Consider the following 9812-nt stretch of genomic DNA (forward strand, 5'->3'; position numbering starts at 1 on the left):
TCGACCCCTTCGATGATTTCGGCCCAAACTTTCTGTTCCAGGAGGATTCGAGGGTGACGACGAGGAGGTACTGCTCTTTTACCGAAATTGTCCTGATCCTGTTTGTGTCATATTACTGTTCACGTGGTTTGCACGAGCATGGTTCTTGATTGATTTGATCTCCTACCTTGTTCTTGTAGATGTACTTGATTCTACGGTTCGTACGGTCAGATTCTAGTTTAATTTCGACTAATCTGCCATGTAGTTGGCTTGATTAGTCATATAATTAATTTATGTGTTCATACTTAGTGGACTTGCAATTGTTGTGGCTTATGTTCATTGTTGTTCATAGGGTTTTCTCGTGATTTAGTATGATTTCTTCTGCCATTTACTTGTTCTACACATTTAATTTTAGGGTTTCTAAGGTTTGCTTATGATAGTGCAGTATTTATTCGATCTGTCATTAAACACCTGATTATTATGTACTTAATAATTCACATGAGTATTCTGATGACATGGACGACAACAAGGAGCGCAGGGACCAGAAGAGCCGCTACGTTCTGAAGCGGCTGAAGGGTGGTGAAATTCGTTTCTGCATGCGCGGGGAGCTATTTTGCCCATTCTGTGGCAAAATCCTCCAGAAGGACATCCGCAGCCTGATCCAGCATGCGACGGGTGTAGGCCTAAGTACATCGGGGAAGCACCGCCCTGCAACCAAGGCCAAGCATGCAGCATATGGCCTCTTCCTCCAGAATTACGTCTTGCCCGGCTTGTTCCCGATCAACGCCCCTGCTGCTGGCCCTCATGCTCCTGGTCCTGTTTAAAGTTCATATGTGTAATCTTATTCCCTTTGGAAGTTCAGCATTAAACTCTACTAGTACAATCGTGGTGGTCTTGTGATGTAGTACTCTTTTGATGTATTTGTGATGTAGTACGGAGTATTACTTTTTTTTTGAACTGGTATGGTACTGTCTAAGAAAAGTACTCCCTCCGATTCACATTCATTTTACACCAAGAAATATGGATCGGAGTGAGGGAGTAAATTATACATGGCATCTCGTGCATGAAGCTTGACATATCGATCAGGTTGGCTAGAATGGCAATACAATGCTGCTCATTAGGCAAATGCATGCCATGTAAAGAAGTCTATACTGACATAAAAAAAGACTACATTGGGGATGAGAGTCAACTGGGGCATCTACAATACAAAAAATCTTGCTCGTAGCTGATTTTGGCTAAGAGGGTTTTACTCACATTACATGTGCCACTTTCCTTGTCTGCAAAACAAGTTCCAATAAAGGAAGAGGAAAGAAGAGGACATTGTGGGCGAGATTGAACACCTGTTTTATGTGTTAAGCTGAGGCCTCGTTTAGCTGAGGATTTCGACTTAGGCCTAACAGCTCAGCACACCCACAAATAAATCTCTTTGTGCGCACCACTGTCAGCAAAAATAACAAAATTAGCACGCAAGATTAAGAACGAAGTGAATTTAAGTAACTTGGTTAGCTTTTCAAGCAATATATTCAGAGAAAGAGCACACATGTTCAGCTCGAAATAATCGTAAGAGAAGAACAATAAATCTAAGGCACCCCACTTCATCGGCAGAAGGGGCGCGACAACGCATGGATTCATACCTTGAGTCGACGCTGGCTCGTAGAAGGGCGGCCGCGCCTCGAGGATGCCGGCGATGTCTCCACCTCGGTATCACATGTGACTTCTTCTCGACGGGCGGTGTGCCGCGCCATGTAGAAGATCTATCAAAAGAGGAGAGCACCGATGACGCTACCGACGCCTCAACCTTGATAGCACTGGCCTGTTGCTCCACACCGAGATGCGCCACATGCAAGATTTAGCGGATGCGCTAATTTTAGAGATATGTCATGATCGTTGTAAAAAATTTCAACGTGATGATGATTTGATCCTGCACTCGGCCTTGAACATAAGTACTAGTACAGTCCCACAATTTTTTTATCATTATACTTTGCGAGATTTAGCGGATGCGCCAAATTCAGAGATAGATCACGATCATGGTAACACCATTTTCAATGTAATGATGATTTGATGTTGCACTCGACCTTGAACATAAGTATTAGTACGGTTTCACAATTTTGTATCATTATACTTTGCAAGTTTTAGCGGATGCACCCATTTTCAGAGGTAGATCATGATCAGGGTAACAAATTTTCAACGTGATGATGATTTGATGTTGCACTCGACCCTGTCTCACAATTTCTTTATCACTATACTTTGCAAAATTTAGCGGATGCGCCAAATTCAGAGATAGATCATGATCATGGTAACAAATTTTCAACGTGATGATGATTTGATGTTGCACTCGGGCTTGAACAGAAATAATACTACTGTCTCACAATTTCTTTATCATTATACTTTGCAAGATTTAACGGATACACCAAATTTAGAGATAGATCATGATCATGGTAACAAATTTTCAACGTGATGATGATTTGATGTTGCACCCGGGCTTGAACAGAAGCACTAGTACGGTCTCTCAATTTTTTATCATTATACTTTGCAAGATTTGGCGGATGAGCCAATTTCAGAGATAGATCATGATAATGGTAACAAATTTTCAACGTGATGATGATTTGATGTTGCACTCGGACTTGAACAAAAGTACTAGTATGGTCTCACAATTTTTATTATCATTATACTTTGAAAGATATAGCGGATGCGCCAATTTCAGAGATAGATCATGATCATGGTAACAAATTTTCAACGTGATGATGATTTGATGTTGCACTCCGCCTAGAAGAGAAGTACTAGTACGGTCTCACAATTTTTTATCATTATATTTTGCAAGATCTAGCGGATACGCTATTGCATAGATAGATCATGATCATGGTAGTGACCGATATTCAAGGTGATGATGATTTGATTTTGCACTCGGCCTTGAACAGAGGTACTAGTACGGTCTCACAATTTTTTATCATTATACTTGGACCGTAGCCAAATTCAAAATCTCATAGCGGCAAAACTTCCCGCCCACAAAATACAAAAATTTCACACGCTTCCAAATTCCCATTCTACCCCTGAGGAGATGACAGCAAAGTCGGTTGGTGGGGGGGGTCTGCCCGTCATTTTTTTGATCACCACCTCCCTAGCCCAGAAACCCTCCCAAAAATAATTCATTTCCTTCAGTCTCTCCTCTGAGACCACCCACCGGAACTTCTCAAGTCCCTCTCTCTCCCACCTCCATGACCACCGCACCGGAACATCCCCGCCGGACTTCCCTGGCCTACCCGAGGCATCGCGATCCTCGTCATCCGGCTGCCTGCCGGAGCCGCTTCATCGACGTCGTCATCAACCGGACCGGATCATCCCCGCCGAACCTCGAAACCATATACTCATCCAGCAGTCTACCGCAATCGCTTCATCTGCGGTATCCTCCACCCCACTGGAGCCGCTTCACCGGATCCGTCGTCCACCGCATCGGATCTTGCTGACCGACACCGCTGTGCATGAACCGGATCTGCTTCACCGGTGTCGTGCATGATCTAAACACTTCTACTGTCACTTTTCTATTGCTTGCCTGCAAGTTCTTGTTTAATCTTGGGGGAACCTATTTGTGCTAACATAGTTGGGGGGATGACCCCCGGTATGCCAAAGGCATGCCAAACTTAGCCTTGTGCAGGCTATCGATGTACCGGTTTGAAGGTTATTCCGGATAACAAAGGTTGGTTCATGGTAAAATGAATCATACCGGGGTATTCCAGGAGGGGGATACCGGAACCGGCTAAGAAGGTACCGGAGTACCGGTACAACTTACACTGAAGCACGTCGGCAAACAGGTCAAAGATTCTCTCAAAGAGCTAGAGGACAAAGATGAGCGAAGCACTTCAGCTTTAAACGAAGCCCTGACGTCAAAAGCAGATGATGACGTAAAAGGTACCAGCGGAGGTCAGCACCCCTGATTAAAGTTGTAGCCGGTACCGGCAGGGCCAAAGTGGCTTTGTAAAGTAGTTTGTCTAGTCAAAGATGCCATTAGGGTTTCCTAGGGTTTCTCCCCTTGTAAGCCACCCTCTCCCCTATATAAGGAGAGGGAGCACCCCCTTGCGCGGGTAGGTGTTATGTATGATAGGTTATCAGAAAACCTGTAATCTCACTGGATCAAGGAATAGAAAGATCTAGAGCCGATATTGTTCTCGTGTTCTTCTTCTTCAACCTCTGGCCAAGGCCAAGTTCATCCAGGAAGCATCCGGAATCCATCCGGAATTCATCCCATCCTTACCAAAACCCTCCCCCGAATCCTCTAGCGCACATTCGGCCCCAACTCAAGCCATCCCATAGCATCTGTCTGTTCACCACGACGACAGTTGGCGCCCACCGTGGGGCCAGCAGCTGCGCTTGCTGGAGTTCATATTCGGGCGGGCCTCCTCACCATCGCCGGCGAGCGTGTCATCACCGCGCTCATCGACCGTGTCTTCTCCATGGACTTCATCAGCGACAACACGGGCTGCTTCGCCAACGGAGGTAAGTTCCCCAAGAACGGCCGCATCATTGAGTTCGGGTCTCACCGCATCTACTTCGGCACCGCGCCGGAGCCCCAGTGCCCATCGCTGGTGCTGGTGGCGCCGGATCCACCAAGATCTTCGACTGCTTGCGGGCCGCGCTCCGACCGCGCCGCTGGCAGCGTCGAGGTGATGATGACCGTCGAGCTGCTATGGAATGTAGCCCTTCTCCGCCCTTTCCATTCCTGAAGGTGCAATGTAAGGAGTTCTTTTTTACCTTATTTGCTATCAGTACTATGCCGGCACCTCGAATGAATCTCGGGGACAGCCTTTATCGAAATTGCATGCAATATGTATATTTTTCCTTATACCGATTTGTTTTCTTAAGGTTCGCTTTTCCGGTTTAGTAACGTGCTGAACCTAACGGAGTCTTCGACTCTGCTGCTGTCCGAAACCCGGCTTCATGGCAAGCAAGATAAACCGGAAGGTTTCTAGCACGTGAAAAATGAAAAAGAAACCAAAAACAAACAATCCAGAAGAAATTTTAGCTAACCCCGGTCATACCGGTTTTTTGGTAAAAGAATTCGAGTTTTTTCTAAGTTCAAGAAAGTGCTTGCTTGGCAAAAGAACTTTGTGACTCATACACCAAAAAACCCAGAGAGGTAGGCAGAGCCAAAGCAAAAGAACCAAGTGTGCATCAGATTGGATGCGGAAACAAATCTGGAGTCTTTACCACTTTAGGCCTCTATCAATGCAATGCGTTTACTTTTTTCGTATACCGGTTTGATTGTTGGACATCTTCTTTTTCCAGTATAGTAGCGTGCTAAACCTACCGGAGTCTTCGACTTTGCTGCTGTCCGAAAACCGGCTTCATGGCAAGCAAGATAAACCGGAAGGATCTAAGCACGTGAAACACGCAAAGAGAAATCGAAAACAAACAATCTGGAGAAAGTTTAACTAACCCCGGGTATACCGGTTTGTTGGTAAAAGATTTCGAATTATTTCTAGGTTGAAGAAAGTGCTTGCTTGGAAAAAGAACTTTGTGACTCATACGCCAAAAAAACCCAGAGAGGTAGGTAGAGCCAAAGCAAAAGAACCAAGCGTGCATCGGATCAAACTCGGGAATGAATCCGGAGTGTTCACCATGCAAGATAAAAGGCAAAACGAACTGAAAGGTATCGATCAAACCAACTTACCGGTTTAGCATAATAAGCTTAAGAGTCAAGCATGCAAACCTAAAAGCTACTTAGTTCGACGCACCAAAAGGATTTAACTGTATATTACATCATCCCACCCGCTGTACCGGGGATTTCACGAGTGGTTTTTTGAGATACAGGAATAAGGTTCATCAGACATATTCCAGAGAGGAACTCCTCGGAGCTTGGCCAGTGGTGGCCGATTCGTTGTCGGCAGTGGTGGTGTCTTCAGCAGTCTCTTCAACGGGTTCTTCGGCTTCACACCGATATATGAGACAAAAGCCCAAGCAGGCAAAGTGTCAAACATGCCCAAGCTGGCAAAATCTATTCCAGTAAACACCCAAGAAGGCTATATACCGGTATGGAAAAGATGCAAAAAAAACGCCCAAGAAGGCTAACCGGTATGAAAAAGATACCGGTAAAAGAAGGAGATGGGAACAAGAGCTAACCGTTGGCAAGTTTCACGCTAAGTACTGGGTGCTTAACCCGAAACTCGGGGACTAGCTATGCCGGTTTTTTGGCAAGTTTCGCGCCAAGTACTGCGTGCTTAACCCGAAACTCGGGGACTGTGTACACCGGTATGAAAAAGATGCAAAAAAGTGCTTTTTGGAAGATTCACGCTAAGTGTTTCTCACTTAACCCGAATCTCGGGGACTGTGAGTATATATACATCGGGTTTCATGTGTAAACCAGTAAGATACCGGAGAACAGGCATAAGATATTGGTATTGGTTAATATCATGCTATGAGAATGCAAATTTTTCAGCGGACGGAGGCTTGTTGATAAAAGAAACCGGCTAAAAGAAGCCGGAAAAGCTCGGATGAGTTCGGTTATTTGGGTTGAGATCGGTGAAACACCGGCTGAGTTTAACTTAAAACCAGAATGATTAATCCGGTACATTCGGAATTGGAACCTGGTGTGGCCCATCGGAAGAATCAGCCGGACCGCACCAGCTTCGGGGACTAATGTTGGGGGGATGACCCCTGGTATGCCAAAGGCATGCCAAACTTAGCCTTGTGCAGGCTATCGATGTACCGGTTTGAAGGTTATTCCGGATAACAAAGGTTGGTTCATGGTAAAATGAACCATACCGGTATTCCAGGAGGGGGATACCGGAACCGGCTAAGAAGGTACCGGAGTACCGGTACAGCTTACACTGAAGCACGTCGGCAAACAGGTCAAAGATTCTCTCAAAGAGCTAGAGGACAAAGATGAGCGAAGCACTTCAGCTTTAAACGAAAGCCCTGACGCCAAAAGCAGATGATGACGTAAAAGGTACCGGAGGAGGTCAGCACCCCTGATTAAAGTTGTAGCTGGTACCGGCAGGGCCAAAGTGGCTTTGTAAAGTAGTTTGTCTAGTCAAAGATGCCATTAGGGTTTCCTAGGGTTTCTTCCTTTGTAAGCCACCCTCTCCCCTATATAAGGAGAGGGAGCACCCCCTTGCGCGGTTAGGTGTTATGTATGATAGGTTATCAGAAAACGTGTAATCTCACTGGATCAAGGAATAGAAAGATCTAGAGCCGATATTGTTCTCGTGTTCTTCTTCTTCAACTTCTGGCCAAGGCCAAGTTCATCCAGGAAGCATCCGGAATCCATCCGGAATTCATCCCATCCTTACCAAAACCCTCCCACGAATCCTCTAGCGCACATTCGGCCCCAACTCAAGCCATCTCATGGCATATGTCTGTTCACCACGACGACACTCCCCTATACCATTACGGTAGACCGTCCCAAACAATTAGTATGCCATGTCCTATACACCATAGATAGGCCGACCTGGACAACCCTTATAATCCTTCATAGACTTTTAATAAGTCTACCCTCCCCTATATCTGATGGTAGACCGTTACGGACCACTGTCGTCACCTTTACCAAAAGATAGACCGATCCAGGCAACCCTTACTAATAGTTCGTTGATATGCGAGAGGGAAAAGATACAGCTGACTTCCCTAGAGCCATTATAGATCTTATGGTTAACACGCAATGTACGGCGCTAGAATCACTGGACGGCATTTGTTATTAGTCCTAGATGAGTAGAACCCTTGCAATGGAACCTCCACCATCAACACATACCATGGTTCCATTGCCAGCCACATACTCATATTCATAATTGGAAAAGTAACATTTCATTTTCAATGCAGGAGTGATAAGTATATAGCTTTGCGAGTAAAATGATAAAACATAACCAATATGGCATGAGCAAGAGTGAACTTGCCTGGTGACTTCAAGATACTGCAGTTCGATGCGTTGGATGGAACCTTGACCTCGGGTTCTGTAAAGAAGCATCATTGTACGGTAAAGACAATGTTATAAGATCCAAATGATGCATGAATGGTCGTGTTATTTCATGTTGAATCCCTTACCCCGTCATGATTATTACCATTTAAGGTTGAGTTAAGTATTTGTGTCTTCGGTGGTAATTTATAACTGTTTCAAATACCTTGACATTACTTTTCTTAAATAAGAAAAGAATTTAAAAATAGTCGATACTTTCCTTTGGAAAATATTTATTTCAAAATAAGGAATTTGAAAATTAGGATTTTCCTAATTTTGAAAGAATTAATGAATTTTGAATTAATAACAATTTTCCTTTTTTGGAAATATCTTAAGTTCAAAGAAATTACTTGCAATAATTGAATTTCTTTTTTAATTATGTGAATAATAATTTTTTGAATTCATTTTTTGAATTTACCTTGATTTTTAAATCCAAGGAAAAATATAATTTTAAATTTAAAGTTTAAATTTGAATTCAAACATTTAAAATTTTGGAAATGTATGGTAAATTCCGTTTCTTATTTTATTTTTGTTAAGAATAATTTAATATTCATGAATCTTATTTTTCATGGATTTTTAGAGGTCTAAGTAATTTGTTTAGAATTTTGTAAAATTCAGAGTTATTTTTAAATGGTGAAATTACCAAAATAACCCTGACCCATCTAAACTAAATAACTGGGCCAGTTTGGGTCGGCCCATTTGGCCGAGCCAAACCCCCTCGGTGGGGTTCCGACCCAGTCGGCCCACCACTTACCTCTCTCGCTCTCTCTCTCGTGACCTAACCCTAGCTGCTCTAGCGACCGCGAGGCGATAGCGTCGCCGCCATGGCCGCCGCCACGCTCCGGCCAACTCCGGCCGCCCCTGACCTCGCCGCCGACACTGCCTGAACCGACGTGCGACGATCTATCGATCCATCCGCACGGTTTCGCCGATTTTTTCGTCCTCTATCAGATCGCCACCCTACTGGATCTAGCGGAGAATCGCCTCCGACGACTGGTGATCTTCGACGAGCCATGAGCCTCTCCGTCGACGCTCGCGCTGCCCTGGGACCGACCTAGCGTGGGTGCTGCCTCGGTAGAACCTGTGTCGTCGTCCCCGTGTTGTTGTGCTGTCCGTGGAGCTGGTCGGCATAACGCCAACGTCCTCCCTGGATTTGCAATGGCCGTGGCCGCGCGGGCACTGCCTCGCCATGGCCCTTGCTTCCAGGTGTTGGTAAGTTCTGCTGGTCCTCCTCCTTCTCACCATGTCTGTGCACATCCATGCTACTGTACTTCTTCCTCCTCTTGCTCCCAGGCTTCCTTATGATCCATGGATCACACAGGGCATGTTGTTGTTACTGTCTATGCATTCTATGCCCCCTCTCTGCAAGCCCTGGCCACTAAACCATCTCTGGTTACTGGCCAGATATGTGCTGCTTGCTGTAAATGGCCATTGTTGCCCTTCTCCTTGGCTTTTGCCATGCCATGTTTTGTTGTGCCATGCTCAACATGCTACCTAGGCTTACTGGTGCCATTTCCTTGCTTGTCTAGGTATATTGCTAAGGATTTTCTTACTGGTGATGCTTACTGTCATGCTATGCTATTACTATGACACTTGTGATGCTTGTGAGGTGCTTATGTGCCTCCTATATGATCCAATGATCCATTAGATCAGTAGATCGTAATGGCTAGACTCTTTGTTGTGCTTGGCTTGATCTAATTGATCCATTTTCTCAATTAAATGTTGGTGATTGGTGAATCTCCTTTGATAAATTGAATAGCTTGTTATTGCTATCACTCAGTGATGCTTCTGTATAATTAATGCATGGATTAGCGATGTATTCATGCTTGGATGGATTAATAAATGATGAACTGCTTATGCAGTATTGATTAATTGACTTGCTAAGCATGATTTG

This window comes from Lolium perenne, chromosome 4 (assembly GCF_019359855.2).
Source record: "Lolium perenne isolate Kyuss_39 chromosome 4, Kyuss_2.0, whole genome shotgun sequence".
NCBI classification, from domain to species: Eukaryota; Viridiplantae; Streptophyta; class Magnoliopsida; order Poales; family Poaceae; genus Lolium; species Lolium perenne.